Genomic DNA, 16306 nt, shown 5'->3' with positions numbered 1-16306 from the left:
ACAATTTTTCAAATCTCTGGTTCTATACAAAGTATATTCAGCAATTTGTTTCTTCATACATGTACTTTGGGTAATAATGATCATCATATTCCACCATCATTTATAACCCCATGTCCCCTCCCTTCCCCTCTCACCCCTCTGCCCTATCTAGAGTTTATCTATTCTGTTGCTCCCTCTCCCTATCCCACTCTGAATCAGCCTCCTTATTAAAAAAAAAAAAAATCAGCATTTGGTTTTTTGGGATTGGCTAACTTCACTTAGCATTATCTTCATTAACTCCATTCATTTACCTGCAAATGTCATGATTTTATTGTCTTTTATTGCTGAGTAATATTCCATTGTGTATATGTGCCACATTTTTTAAATCTATTCATCTATTAAAGAGCATCTGGGTTGGTTCCACAGTTTAGCTATTGTGAATTGTGCTGCTATAAACATTGATGTGGCTGTGTCCCTGTAGTATGCTGTTTTTAAAATCCTTTAAGTATAGACAGAGGAGAGGGAGAACTGGGACAAATGGTGGTTCCATTCCTAATTTTCCAAGAAATCTCCATACTGCTTTTCATATTGGCTGCACCAAATTGCAGTCCCACCAGCAGTGTATGAGTGTACCTTTTTCCCCACATCCTCACCAACACTTGTTGTTGTTTGTATGCATAATAATCTGCCATTCTGACTGGAGTGAGATGAAATCTTACTGATGTGCATTTCTCTGATTGCTAGTGATGATGAACATTTTTTCATATAATTGTTGATTGATTGTATATCACCTTCTGAGAAGTGTCTGTTCAGGTCCTTGGCATATTTATTGATTTGGTTATTTTTTTGTTTTTGGTTTTGGTTTTTTGGTGCTTAGCTTTTTGAGTTCTTTATATATCCTAGAAATTAGTGCTCTATCTAATGTGTGAGGGGTAAAGATTTGCTCCCAAGATATAGGCTGTCTATTCACCTCACAGATTGTTTCTTTTGATGAGAAGAAACTTTTTGAGTCCATCACATTTATTGATTCTTGGTTTTAATTCCTGCACTACGGGAGTCTTATTAAGGAAGTTGGGGCCTAATCCCACATGATGGAGATTAGGGCCTACTTTTTCTTCTATTTGACGCAGAGACTCTGGTTGTATTCCTAAGTCCTTGATCCATTTTGAGTTGAGTTTTGTGCATGGTGAGAGATAGGGGTTTAATTTCATTTTATTGTATATGGATTTCTAGTTTTCCTAGCACCATTTGTTGAAGAGGCTATCTTTTCTCCAACACATGTTTTTGGCACCTTTGTCTAATATAAAATAATTGCAATTTTGTGGGTTAGTCTCTGTGTCCTCTATTCTGTACCATTGGTCTACCAGTTTGCTTTGGTGCCAATACCATGCTGTTTTTGTTACTATTTCTCTGAATTATAGTTTAAGGTCTGGTATAGTGATGCCACCTGCTTCACTCTTCCTGCTAAGGATTGCTTTAGCTATTCTGGGTGTCTTATTCTTCCAGATGAATTTCATGATTGCTTTTTCTATTTCTATGAGGAATGTCATTGGAATTTTGATTGGAATTGCATTAAATCTGTACAGTGCTTTTGGAAATATGGTCATTTTGATAATATTAATTCTGCCTATCCAAGAGCAAGGTAAATCTTTCCATATTCTAAGGTCTTCTTTGACTTCTTTATTTAGGGTTCTGTAATTTTCATTATATAGCTCTTTCACTTGTTTCATTCAGATGATCCCCAAGTATTTTTTTTTTTTTTTTGAGGCTATTGAGAGTGGGGTAGTTTTCCTTGTCTCCCTTTCTGAGGATTTGTCATTGATATAAAGAAATGATTTTGATTTATGGGTGTTGATTTTATATCTTGCTACTTTGCTGAATTCATTTACTAGTTCTAGAAGTTTCCTGGCGGGACTTTTAAGGTCTTCTAGGTATAGAATCATATCATCACCAAATAGTGCCAATTTGAATTCCTCTTTTCCTATGTGAATCCCTTTAATTTCTTTTCTCTGTCTAATTGCTCTGGCCAGTGTTTTAAGAACTATGTTAAACAGAAGTGGTGAAAGAGGGAATCCTTGTCTTGTTCCAGTTTTTACAGGTAATGCCTTCAATTTTTCTCCATTTAGAATGATGTTGACCTGGGGCTTAACATAAATAGCCTTTATGATGTTGAGGTATGTTCCTCTTATCCCTAATTTTTCTAGTGTTTTGAACATAAAGAGGTGCTATATTTTGTCAAATGCTTTTTCTGCATCTATTGAGATAATCCTATGTCTATTGATGTGATGAATTACATTTATTGATTCCCATATGTTGAACCAAACTTGCATCCCTGGGATGAATCTCACTTGATTGTGGTGCATGATCTTTTTGATATGTTTTTATATTTGTTTTGCCAGAATTTTATTGAGAAATTTTGCATCTATGTTCATTAGAGATATTGGTCTGAAGTTTTCTTTTTTTGATATATCTTTGCTTGGTTTTGGAATCAGGGTGATAGTGGCCTCATAGAATGAGTTTGGAAGTGCTGCCTCTTTTTCTATTTCCCAAAATAAATTGAAGAATATTGATATTAGTTCTTCTTTAAAGGTCTCCTAGAACTCGGCTATGTATCCATCCAGTCTAGGGCTTTTCTTAGTTGGTAGATTTTTGATAGGATCTTCTATTTCATCACTTGAAATTGATCTGTTTAACTTGTGTATATCATCCTGATTCAATTTGAGCAAATTATATGACTCTAGAAATCTGTTGATGCCTTCAATATTTTCTATTTTATTGGAGTACAAGTTTTCAAAATAATTTCTAATTATCTTCTGTACTTCTGTACTGTCTGTCATGGTATTTCCTTTTTCATCACATATGTTAGTGATTTGAGTTTTCTCTCTTCTTCTCCTCCTTAGCATGGCTAAGCATCTGTCAATTTTATTTATATTTTTAAAGAACCAACTTTTTGTTCTGTAAATTTTTTAATTGTTTCTTTTGTTTCAATTTCATTGATTTCGGCTCCGATTTTAATTATTTCCTGTCTTCTGCTGCTTTGGGTGCTGATTTGTTCTTTTTCTGAGATGTAATGTTAAGTCATTTACTTATTGACTCTTTCTTCTTTTAAGGAGTGAACTCCATGCAATGAACTTTCCTCTTTTTTTTTTTTTAAAGAGAGAGTGAGAGAGGGGGAGAGAAAGAGAGAATTTTTTAATATTTATTTTTTAGTATTTGGCGGACACAACATCTTTGTTTGTATGTGGTGCTGAGGATCAAACCCGGGCAGCACGCATGCCAGGCAAGCGTGCTACCACTTGAGCCACATCCCCAGCCCCGAACTTTCCTCTTAAAACTGTTTTCATAGTGTCCCAGAGATTTTAATCTCCTCCTTGATGTCTTCTTTAACCCATTGATCATTCAGTAGCATATTATTTAGTCTCCAGGTATTGGAGTGTATTTTATTTCTTATTTTATCATTGATTTCTAACTTCATTCCTTTATGAACTGATGGAATGCAAGTAATATCCCTACTTTTTTATATTTGCTAACAATTGCTTTGTGGCATAATACATGGTCTATTTTAGAGAAGGATCCATGTGCTTCTGAGAAGAAAGTGTATTCTATCATTGAAGAATAAAATATTCTATATATGTCAGTTAAGTCTAAGTTATTGATTGCATTATTGAGTTCTATAGTTCAGCTTTTGTTTGGAAGATCAACTAGTGATGAAAGAGGTGTGTTAAAGTCATCCAAAATTATTGTGTTGAACTTGAGAAGTGTTTGTTTGATGAACATAGACTCTCCATTGTTTGGGTCATATATATATTAATAATTGTTAAGTTTTGTTGGTATATGGTTCCCTTGAGGAGTATATAGTGTCCTTTTTTATCCTTTTTGATCCACTTTACTTTGAAGTCTACTTTATTTGATATGAGGATGGAAACCATTGCTTGTTTCCACAGAACATATTAGTAGTATGATTTTTTCCAACCCTTCACCTTCAGTCTGTGGATGTCTTTTTCTATGAGATGAGTCTCTTGGAGGCGGCATATTGTTGAGTCTTTTTTTTTTTTTTTTTTTAATCCAATCTGCTCGTTTATGTCTTTTGATTGGTGAGTTTAGGCCTTTAACATTCAGGGTCATTATTAAGGCATGATTTGTATTCCCAGCCATTTTTGTTTGTTATTTAACGTGACTTGGTTTCTCCTCTGATTAGATTTTCCTTTAATGTAATCCCTCTCTCTGCTGATTTTTGATCTCTTGAAGTAATCTTTTGCTACTTGTATTTGCTCTCTTATCTCATTGTTTTCCATTCCTCTTCTTGAAATATTTTGCTGAGGATGTTCTGTAGTGCAGACTTTCTAGTTGTAAATTCTTTTAACTTGTGTGTATCATGGAAGGTTTTTATTTCATCATCAAATCTAAAGCTTAGTTTTGCTGGATATAAAATTCTTGGTTGGCATCCATTTTTTTCAGAGCTTGGCATATTTTGTTCCACAATATCCTGGCTTTGAGGGTCTGGGTTATAAAATCTGCTGAGATACGAATTGGTCTCCCCCTATATGCAATCTGATTCCTCTCTCTTGCAGCTTTTAAGACTCTAACCTTATTCTGTCTGCTAGGCATTTTCATTATAATGTGCCTTGGTGTAGATCTGCTATAATTTTGTACATTTAGTGTCCTATAAGCCTCTTGATTTGGTTTTCCAATTCGTTCTTCATGCTTGGGAAATTTTCTGATATTATCTCATTTAAGAGATTGTGCATTCCTTTGGTTTGAAACTCTGTGCCTTCTTCTATCCCAATAACTCTTATATTTGGTCTTTTGATGCTGTCACATAATTCTTGGATGTTCTCTTAGTGGTTTCTTGCTATCTTCACTGTGTGATCAACTTTATTTTCCATATTGTATACTTTGTCTTCATTATCTGACATTTTTTATTCCAAGTGATCTAGTCTGTTGGTTATGCTTTCTATTGAGTTTTTTTTTTAATCTAATTTAGTGTATCCTTCATTTTAAGGATTTCTGATGGGGTTTATTTTCAGGGTCTCTATCTCTCTCTTGAAGTAATATTTTCTCTCTTATCTCTTTGTTGAGTGATCAATTTTACCCTGTATTTGCTCATTTAGGTCATTCTTTAATTCGTAGATCATTTTAATTAGAAACCCTCTGAACTCCTTCTCTGACATTTTATTAATTTTGCTGTCCATGTGTTCTGTTATTATAGTGTCCTGGTTTATTTGGGGGCACTTTCCTCCCTTGTTTTTTTCATGTTGTCTACGTGTCTTCCTTTCTTGCAGTGTGGATCTGAGACATTATAGTTTCTTCCCTATATTCTTGAACTACCTATGCAGATTGTCTGTACCTCACCTTGATGTTGGGCTTCCTGACCCTGCTGGTGTCCCTCAATATATGCTACCATATTCTGGACCTGGGTCCTACGCAAGTTGTTGTGGGTGGATCTGGGCCTCTGGGATTAACCTCCTGCGGTAGTCTGTTGGTCGGAATGGGTGGTCCTGCAACAGAGGCTTGGCTCTGGTGGGTGTCTGCCTGCAGGTGGAGGGGTGGACCGGGCCTACTGTCCCTAGCATAGTACTTTGTAAACAAAATTGCTGAGGCAAAAAGATTAATGTTTTCTATGAACTGAACCCTTTTCAAGATTCCCTAAAGATATTTTCTATCATTTGATGGATTCAGTTATGTTTGGGACAAGTAATTATTTTTAAATAAGGTCTTCAATCCAAGCAATGTACTAAAATAAAAGCAAAATAATGCAAACAAATAAAATCTGTGTTTTATGAAAATTATAAATGAAGTCAACTTCAAATGTTCTTTACTTAACCAAGCCTGAATTGCATTGTTCTTATATGCTTTCACTTCACTTCTTGATTCAGTAATTTGTTACTCAGCTTTTTGTTTCAGTAACCAAAATTCCTGAAATCAACAACTTAAAGGAGGAAAGATTTATTTTGGCTCATAGTTGCAGAGGTTTTACTCACAGCTTCATGAATTTCCTTCTCAGGGTCTGCCTACTGGAATTCTGACCTGATACACGTTGTTTGGTTTTTGGGGGCCTTCCTTTGAGATCTGGGTGAACACATAATACAGTAACTATTACATTCTTTATGCCTGCAAAACTAGTCCCACTACCACAGGTAATACATCAAACTCAGCCACCAGCAGGTTCAGTAACAAGGCTGCTTGGACCATGGCTTCAGGGGCCTCTGAGTGTCTGAGCAACTGAGCATATTAAAAGGAATCACAGGAAAAACAACTTCCTAAGCACCCTGTGCAAGTAGAATCCCCCTCAAGCAAAGTCTTTCAAATAGTCTTCACTTTTACACCCTTGAGCCTGGGGTGGACATGGACTTATTGATTCCTGAGGTGCCCTCAAGACATCATTCCTATTGTCATAGTGCAAAGTACTTGGTTTCTCTTTAATGGTTCTAATATCAAAAACCACATTTCCCATGGCCCCAAATTTACATACATTTTTCTGGCCAAACTGCAAGTTTATCAAATATTTCTCCTCTGTTTTTTGCTTGTGATTATCAAAATAAACCCAGCCAAAACCTTCTAGCAATACTCATGTCACTGTCTCAATGCTGTGTTGCCTTGAAATTTCTCCTGCCAGATTAATTCGTTCATTACCTTTAAATTAGGCTTCACACAAAGTCTTAGGGCATGGACAAAATGTAGGTAAGTTCTTTGCTAGAACGTAATGTGAAAGGCCTCTAGTTCAATTCCCAATGTTGTCTTCATTCCCATCTAAATCCTCACAGTCTTTACTGTCTGCATTACTATTGGCATTCTGGTCCTCCAAGATCACACCAGACTCATGCATGTAAACTCTGTTCACAAACTTTTTAAGATTTCACTATCCTGCATCTCCAAGTCTTTCCAAACTCCTCCCACAAACTAATTTCAAAAGATGCTTAATCGCATAACCAGGTATAGTTTCAGCAACTTCTAGGTACTGATTGTCTGTTAGCTTTTTTTCATAGTGACCAAAGTATTCAACATGAATAACTTAAAGAAGGAAAGATTTATTTGGGGCTCATGAATTCTGAGGTCTCAGTCTATGGGTGGCCAATTCCAGCTCTGCGCTTGGATGAGGAAAAATGTCATGTTGGAAGGTGTGGTAGAGGAAAGCTGCTGAGTTTATGGCAGCCAGGGAGAACGGGAGAAGGAAAGAGAAAGGAAGAGTGAGGAAAGAATTGAGGGGCAAGGTAAACCTCTCCAAAGTATTCCCCAAAGTGATCTAACTTCCTCCAGTTAAGGACCACCTCCTACAGTTTCCACCACCTCCCATAGTCCATTCAGTCATGATGAATTCAATTAATTAGCACCCCCATAATCCCAATCACTTTCCAAAATCGCTGAACATTGCTGCATAGGGGATCAAGCCTTCAACAAATGACTCTTTAGGGGACCCTTTAAATGCAAACCGTAAGTGTTATTTTGCTTATGGTCAATTTGTAGGAGAAACCAACTCTATTTAAGAGAAAGAAATTAATGTTTGAGGAGAATCTAAATGGTTCAGAGAAACCTCCCAAGCCAAAGTATGGACTTGAAATATAAATAAAATAAAATAAAATAAAAATAAATAGATAAATAAATAAACAAATAAAATAACTTTACAGTCTTACAAAGTAGAAAGCCTAATTACAGTTTTTTCCTAAGCACACCCTGATCATGACACCTCTACTGTCTCTATGGAATACTGCTACTAAAGTTGGTGACTACTGAGGACGCTGCAGAACACCTCTACCATCATCAAGGTACTTTCTTAAGATTTGAAGTTGTGGATGCTAATGTCTTATAAACACAAAATGGCCAAATCTTTACTGCTGAAGAGAAAAAGAAAGAAAGTACTTTGCTACTTGGGTATTCATGCCGGGAGGCCATCATTGCCTGCCACCAACTAAATAAATAGGGAAGCCTTCCCAAGTAGGGAAGAAAAGCAAATACTAAGTAGAAAATTGCTTCTGATTAATAGTATACTGAGCCTTCATTATAACTGCTTGTTTCATTTTCTTCTCTGCTACTGTTCTCCAAGTAACTTGACAGTAGAAACAATATCTTATTGTTGAAGCTCCCAGTACCTACCAGAAAGCTTGAGTTTGAACACATAGTAGAAGCCTGATGAATGTTTGATGAGTAAATAAATAAATGAAAACTATTAGTGAATCAGTTCAAATTAAACCAACACTCGAAAAATTTTGTAAAATCTTAAATGTTCTTAATACTCAAATCTGAACTAAATCAGCATTTTATTTGTCTTCAAAAATCAATAAGAAAAAGATTGACATTTCAACAGAAATGATCAAAGGAAATAATTATAACATTCATAAAAGAAGAAATTATGTTGTACGCATGTATGAATATGTGGCAATGAATCCTACAAAATTATAATGCACTAGTAAAAATTTAAACAAAAAATCAATATACATATGAAAATGTGTTAACCTTGGTAATTGCTATTAAATTGAAAAATAAGACAAATATGAAACACTGTTGAATTCCTGGATTCAGGAGCAAATCTGGATATACAATGCTTATATAATATCCATTATAGTTATTTAACATTCACTTTATTGATTGATTGAATGAATGAATGAAAAAATTCCATTCTCAACAATTATAATAGGTAATATATAGTTCATATATGCAGTAGGAAGAAAAATAGGTACAACTCTCTGTAAAACAATTCGTCCAAATTTATTTTAAAACTCTAAGAAATTTAACTATTCATTCATTTAGTTTGCTTGTGAAATTAATGTTTAAAAATAAGCAAAGATATACAGTTTTACTTATAAGGATATGCATGTTCTTCATAATACTTTAATAAGAAAAATAAGTTGTGTTAAAAATATTGAGACAATAAAATTAATTAAACATACCCATATTATAAAATATTATACAATAGTAAAAACTCATTATCAGAGGTATTTGCACAATATGATAACTAATAGAATAATGTTTAAAATAAAGTGTTCAGTAAGAAACAAACCTGAACATAGAATTCTATGTTTACAGAAACATACTCAAAATTATTAGAAAAAAATTATCAAATGTTAAAGATGGAAATTTATCAATAAAGAGATTTAAGCTGCCTAATATTTTTACTTCATTATTTTCTATGTTATCTATATTTCAACAACATATGTGTTTTAAAAATTAACAACACTGCATCATTTTACCATATTTTATTATCTCAAATAAACTGACTATAGTTTTTTCTTTCACATTTTTCTTACCAAATTATTTGCTACTAAAAAGAAAGTAATATATACTTCTATTCTGTCCTTTAAAAAGAACAGTATGAGAGTTCTAGTCTCACATTATAAGACACAAAAAAAATCGACATGTCTGTCTCTATATACATTCTGCTCTTGTTAACCAGTTCCCATAGCTGAAAGATACCTTGGATAATCAATTGACTTCTCCAATGACAACTGAGTGTCCCCTTTCATCTCCATTCATCACAAGCTTCTGAACAGCTGTGCCTAGGACACTCCATTTATTTCTGACACACCTCTGTAATGCTGATCACATTGCACCTACCTCTGCTCAGAGTTAACATATATAACTTTAGATTCCACCCCTACCTTTGCTCCCTTCCATTATAATGGACCACACAATGGATAAAGATGGCTTCAGATTTGAAACAGCTCCAAAAAGTCACATATTTTTTAATCATTAAATCTGAACCTGAATAAAGATAATTCCTCTTCTGTGAGCATTCAATAATTTTCTATAGCAACATGCTCTGTGAGCCTTTTAAGAGGTAATGTAAGAACCTGGACTTTCAATTCAGATTGCCTAGGCTTAAATCTCAGCTCTGCCACTTGCTATTTGAATAATGTCTTTTGCAATTAACTTAATCATCCAGTGTCTCCGTTTTCCCATTTGTAATATAGATATAATTAATGATCACTGCTTCATAGGGTTGTTGTAAGGATAAAAGGTATTATTATAGTAAAGAACTCAGAACAGTATATGGGATGTAGTGAATACCACGTAAGTTGTATCTCCTTTACAGATCATATTACATAGCCAGACTCTTTTAGTACAACTCCATAACTTTAAACAATTATCTTTTGAGTAACTGAGGAGTAAAAAAGCTCTAGATCATATCAAGTATCAGAAAAAGACAGAAAAAGGAATTTGACATTCTAGGAGAAGCATTTTATTTGTCTTCAAAAATCAATAAGAAAAAGATTGACATTTCAACATAAATGATCAAAGGAAATAATTATAACATTCATAAAAGAAGAAATCCAGGATCCTTTGGATAACATGGGTTGAACACAGTCTTCCAAAAAAGAAAATAAAAAGAACAATCAAGACAATCTAAAACAAGCAACTTCTTTACTCTCACTCCTCCAAGCAATGCAGAGGTGTGGGGCACCACAGGGGAGCTATAAATTAAGGGTAGTAAAAGTATCATCCTGTAAAATGGTAAATCACCTCCATTGTTCTTTCAGTTCAAATACTGTGTCTTTAAGCCAAGGAGCTATTACTGAGACTAATTCATTCTTCCCCTAATGTTTCATTTTTCCACTGCTTGTTCTGTAACCTATGAGCAATATGCTTTTCAATTTCTAGCTTTCATTAAATTTGTTATCCTTTCATTCAGTTTATTTTGCTCAGCACCTGCCAAAACATCACTGATGTTCAGTGGCAATTTGAATAGATGTCAAATAATTGCCTGTGCAGATAACACCTGATAATATTAAATCAATAACAAAAATCCCTCTCTTTGTTTCAGCCTATTGATATTATTAGTCATGGTCTATTGGAGAGAAATAAATACAATAAAGACTTTGATCTATAAAAACTAAAACATCTGGCAATTCTGATACTTTTTGTATACTATGTCAGCTTGTATAATTTTTAAATAAGAAGAAAATGCTACCGAAAAGGGAGGAGTTCCTTGAATCTGTAAATCTGTGTCCCCCAGATACTAGTATTTGCAGTAACTGAGATTTAGCTGTGTTAGATTCCAAACATTCAAAAGGCAATCTAGAGAAAATGCTACTTAAATCATATTTTCCTTATTTTTCTTCTTTAATTAAAACAGTCAAGAAATTAGGATGACTCCTCATATTCAGTTATACAGTTCTCTCCAGTCATTCAGTCCTTTCAAATAGTCTTTTAATTTTGTATGAGTATCTGCAATAAAGAGGGCCTGACATACTTTGCTACTTCTTCCATTGTGAGAGGAAGACTCATTCTTCCTCCTTTTGAGTCTGGGCTGCCTTAGGGACATGCCAGACCACTAAAATGCATCCAAGGCCTTCTGAAGTTAGGCCTAAGAAACTCTGCATTCTTTGCCCAGGCCACCTGGAAAACTCTCTCTGGGACTTCCTAGCTTTTATGTAAGAAGTCTAACTGTTAGCTTCCATGCCTCAGAAAACACTGGAAAGACCCAGCAGTTACATGGAGAGAGAAAGAGAAAGAGAGAGAGACAGAGAGACAAAGAGATAGGGTCAGTCAACCTGAAGCCCAAGAGATGGATCAGCAACACGCATGCTGCACAAATTTCAGACCTGTTAAAATAAATAAATAAATGTCTATTGTTCTTTTAAACCCAAGTTTTGGGATTGCTTATTTTAAAACTAAGGATATGCAGAGCTGTACAACTAACTCCCTTGGCCAAGAAACATGGGTGTAGCTGGGGCATGTAATGACCTTGAAAGCTACTCACAGTCATTTTGAAACTATTAAGTAAAGAGAACAGTCCAGTTTAAATCAAGTTCCCATTTATAAGGAAATTCTTCATTTAAAGCAGACATGAAGGTGAAGATAACAAGGGCTCCTCATGAAATTTGGATTGCCTTTTTCCAGCCTCATGCAAGATGTGTATTTCAAGAGAGAAGTTAGAGATAATGACTCTACCAGTGGTTGACAATGTGGTTCACAGTGATGCTGACCTTTAAGGTACTGGTGAAGGTGGATGTCAGCATTCTTGACTTCTCATTGAGTTATAGAAAAAGTTTGTTTGTTTTTAAATAAGATTTTCTTTATATTTTATTTCATTTTTTACAATAAAAATGTATTTTAGACCTCAGTGATTAATAATGCATTTCAAATTCTAATATTTTCCCATAATCTTTACTAGGTAGTAAGGAGTTTTGTTTCTTTCTACACACATTTTAAAACTATCATCTTGGCTTTTGCTTTGAATATATGTTTTTGAACACTTTATTCACAGTCCTTGGCAAGGTAACAAAATCTCCAGCAGCTTGTAGTACATAGTTGCCAACAAATAACTTTAAAATGTTTTTCTTAAAAAAAAAAAAAAGTTTCCTGGGCTTCTGGGATTAAATCAACACCTCTTCTCTCCTTATTTAAGAAATAGATATTTAAGAATAAGTGGGTGGGGATGCCACTAATTGAAAAGAAAAAGTAGTTTTAGTACTATCTAAAATGTACTATATGATACATGAAATATAGACACACATATACGTACACAGAGGAAAAGTTATTTCCCCCATTATTTCTTTTAACATTTTGAGTAGTGAGTTTAATTGTAACTTTTAAATTTCTTTCCATATACATATGCTGAAAGAAAAACTTTCAATAGATTAAATTTAACAAATTTAAATTTGTGGGCCGAGGGTGTAGCTCAGTGGTAGAGCACTTGCCTAGCAAGCATGAGGCCTTTGACACGAGGCCCTGGTTGCCATCCGCATCACCACAATTAAAAAAAAAATAAATTAAATTAAATTAACCAATTAGAGCAAAGTCAGATTCAAGAAATTTGGCAGCCCTGGGAACCAAAAGACATTCAGAGCCTCCAATCCATAAACTGGGCAGGCAGCACTTACAGAAAGAAAATGGAAGTGAAATGCAGAAATAACTGGAATCATTGCAGCTCAGCATTGGTCTGTCTGAACATGGTCTGATGGGTTGCCAGCCTATGACTGGTTGAAGCTCAGCTGCTCTGATCAGAGGACATTTAGCTGTTGGTTAGAAGACCTACTGTCAGGTTGGGCTTCAGTATATTTATGTACTATGTTGCAGTTGGTTATGTAGGTACAGAGGCAATCTCAGGCCAAATTTAATTTAACCCATATGTTTTATAATTTCTATAGTTAACTTTGGTTTCTTTTATAATTGGAAAAAATATGCACTTTTTTTTCTTTCAATTTTCCATGGCATACAAAAGACAAAGTATAATATTTGTCTAATGCCTGACTGTTTACAGAGCACTTTCACATAAATTCACTTTATCTTCACAACAATCTTCACAACAATCTTATGAGATAAAGTATTAACCTTGTTTGAGGTTTTCTTAAGTTGCCATAAAAACTGTATATATTTACGGTATAAAACACGATGTTTCGATGTATACATTGGGGAAGGACTAAATTGAGCTAATTGACATGTGCATTACTTCACAACTATCTTTGGATTTGTTTTACTGCTAGTTATTCCAGCTCATTGACATAAATCTTAACTTGGCATTCCATTTTACAAATAAAATAACCAAGACTCAGAAACGTCCTCTGTCAAGTCTTGTGGTTCAACAATGGTAGACTACAAACCAATGCAGATCTAACTCCAAAACTACTATTAAAACAGTAATATGAAATGTCTCTCTGTCTCCAGCTTGTTCCTATACTCTAGCGGTGCATTTTCTTTTTACTTTCAGGACGCTCCTTACATTAAGTTTTTCTTGACACCATGTAGTTCAAATGCTCTATTCTAGTAGCACTACTGTCCTTCCATCTTTACTTGAAATCCAGCCCACCAGTTAGCCACAGCAAACTCCAGGTCTCAGCTTTGTTCCAACTAGTCAATGCATGATACAGAACACTGGCTCCGCTCTCTGAAGAAGTTACTCAAACTTCCAGAGCTAGAGTTTTACTTCGTGTCAGATGAGAATTATTCATATGCTCCCATTATTTTTATGAAATCTTTATGGGCACTTTGCCAGAAAACGCTAAATAATTGAGTAATACCTTGTTAATTCTATATTAAAGGAGCTATGGAAAAAAAACAAAGAACTTTAAGTATATATTATCTGATATTTTATTTAAGAGCAGTAAGACATTTAAGACAACTGGGGAGAAATAGCTACTTCAAATTCATGCTGTTTGAATAAAACTATATCAATTTAACAAGAGATAGTTGCACAAAGAAATACTAGTATTACATTGTTACATGCATTATGGAGAGGTGTATGAAATTATGATGGCACTGGCCAAACTTTCATCTTTGCATTAAAGAATTGGTGGTATTTGCCACCATTATTTCATATGTTTTTGTTTTTATTTTTTTCCTTCCCTTTTCTGGGTAGTTCTTCCTTAATAATGCCTCTCCATTTTCTCTACCAGCTGTTAGCCCTATGTCCCTAAACAAGTTTGAACAAGTTTGGTACAAACCAAACACACAGCCCATAAGACAAATTGCAAACAAGGATTCACAAAACTTGCCTTGCAAAGCCCACTACAATGATCTTTTCCATCAACAGGGTGCTCTAGAGCTCTGAAAACCTTGCTTCTGTATTTCCTTTGTTTTCAATTTGACATCTCAAATCAGTCCATGCCTGGATTCTGACTTTTCTTGGCTTCAACTAAGGCATCTACCCAATCCCTTCTTGCCCTGTGTGGTCACCTGCAGTCTTGAGAGGGTAGACATTTCTGCTGAAACTTCTTGAAATCGCTTGTCACTTCTTGCACCCTCTCTCTGTGAGATCTGCTCCTCTCCTTCCATATCTCATTCTCCCCCAGGGAACCCTGAGACATCTGTGGCTTAAGTGAGTACCATGGAATCAATGCAGGTACCAATGCTGCTGTCTTAAAATCCTACAAGTAAGTTCTGCCATGGAAGAAGGAAGGAAAAGACGGGACTTCTGAAAATTTGATCATGTTTCTCTAATAACTAAGATTTGCATAGTCTTTACTATTTATAACACCCTTCACATGCATAATATTAATAGCCCATTGATGTCAGAAGTGAAATATCTGTTTTATAGAGGGGAAAAAATTGAAATTGAACTCTAAATGCCTTTCCAAATGACACACAGATTTTTAGAATATAGAATCAAAATAATGGGCTTGAAGACTGTCTTTCCAATTGTCACTATTCCAAGTTTTTTTTGTTTTTTGTTTTTTGTTTTTTTAAACTTAGGGTTTAAAGACTGACCTAAGGATGACACAGAGTACAAATGACAGGATTTCTTAATACAGACTCCCTATGAGGGCACTGAAAGGGGAAGACCAAAGGTAAAATCAGAGCCAAGTCAGTGAGTCTGTTACTAAGCAAAGTAGCCATTTGAGGAGAGGAATCAGGCAGTAGATCAAAAACAAAGCGGGAGGGGACTAGAGTTCATCTACCTGTCATGGGAAGGGCTGAATATAAGGGAGGATAGAAAGAAACTAAAGTGGATACGGAGTTCATAGAAAATTCCAAAGTGTAGTTTTTGTCGGTAGGCCTCTTTCCGTGTGCGGTGCTGGGGTAACCTCTCTGGGTAGATGCCGTCCTGTACCGTGAAGACACTGTCATGTAGGTGGGCTCCCTGCCTTCATGTTATTTCCAAGTTTGAAGGTCCTCTGCTTCTTCATTCTTTGTAGTTCATCTTTATGGCTCTCTGTCTTACTTTCTTTTCTCTCTACCACTTGATGGTTTCTGGAGACAAATAATCCAAGACTTATCAGAGCTTGAAAAGAAAGGCAATGACAATTCAAAGTCTAAAACTTTGTTTATGGGTACTGTTCAAGGTTCTAGAGTACTAGCTGACAGAGTGTCCCTGATACCCTCTGAGGCTGATAAATCCATGACAAAAACAATCTGCTGAAGCTTATACTTTATTTTACTCTCGCCTTATGCTTACCTGTAAACTAACTTACCTGTAAAACAGCAGAACCTCCAACCCTCTACCGTAAGAATGCACATGAGTTGATAATTTCATGAAAAGCCACAATTTTCTTTGTCTTTACTAATGTTTTCCTACCACTTTGGTGCTTCTGGAAGCATGGTACCAGTTGTTAATAGTTCAGAGAAAATGTGGTGGACTCTCACAGTATGTGTGCTCCTTCGCTTCCGTTTGACTGACTTAAGGTATTTGCCTCATTCCAAAGTCTTATAGGCAGCTATTGATTTGGGTTGGACTCAAGGAAAACGGACAGCAAGAATAAATCCTATAGGACAGGTTCATATGAAGGTCCCTCTGATTCACCTTCTGAGGGAGTTATGGGAAGTCATAACTAGGGCTTGAAGGCAAGCTACAAGCACAACTCTAATGGGAAATGCCCTGGAAAATCTAAATCAAAATAAGCCTTCCACAGATAAAGATGAGTTGACCAAACATACCTATAAAACTCCACATATT

Source organism: Marmota flaviventris, chromosome 3, assembly GCF_047511675.1.
Source record: "Marmota flaviventris isolate mMarFla1 chromosome 3, mMarFla1.hap1, whole genome shotgun sequence".
NCBI classification, from domain to species: Eukaryota; Metazoa; Chordata; class Mammalia; order Rodentia; family Sciuridae; genus Marmota; species Marmota flaviventris.
Note: the sequence above shows the minus strand (reverse complement) of the source record.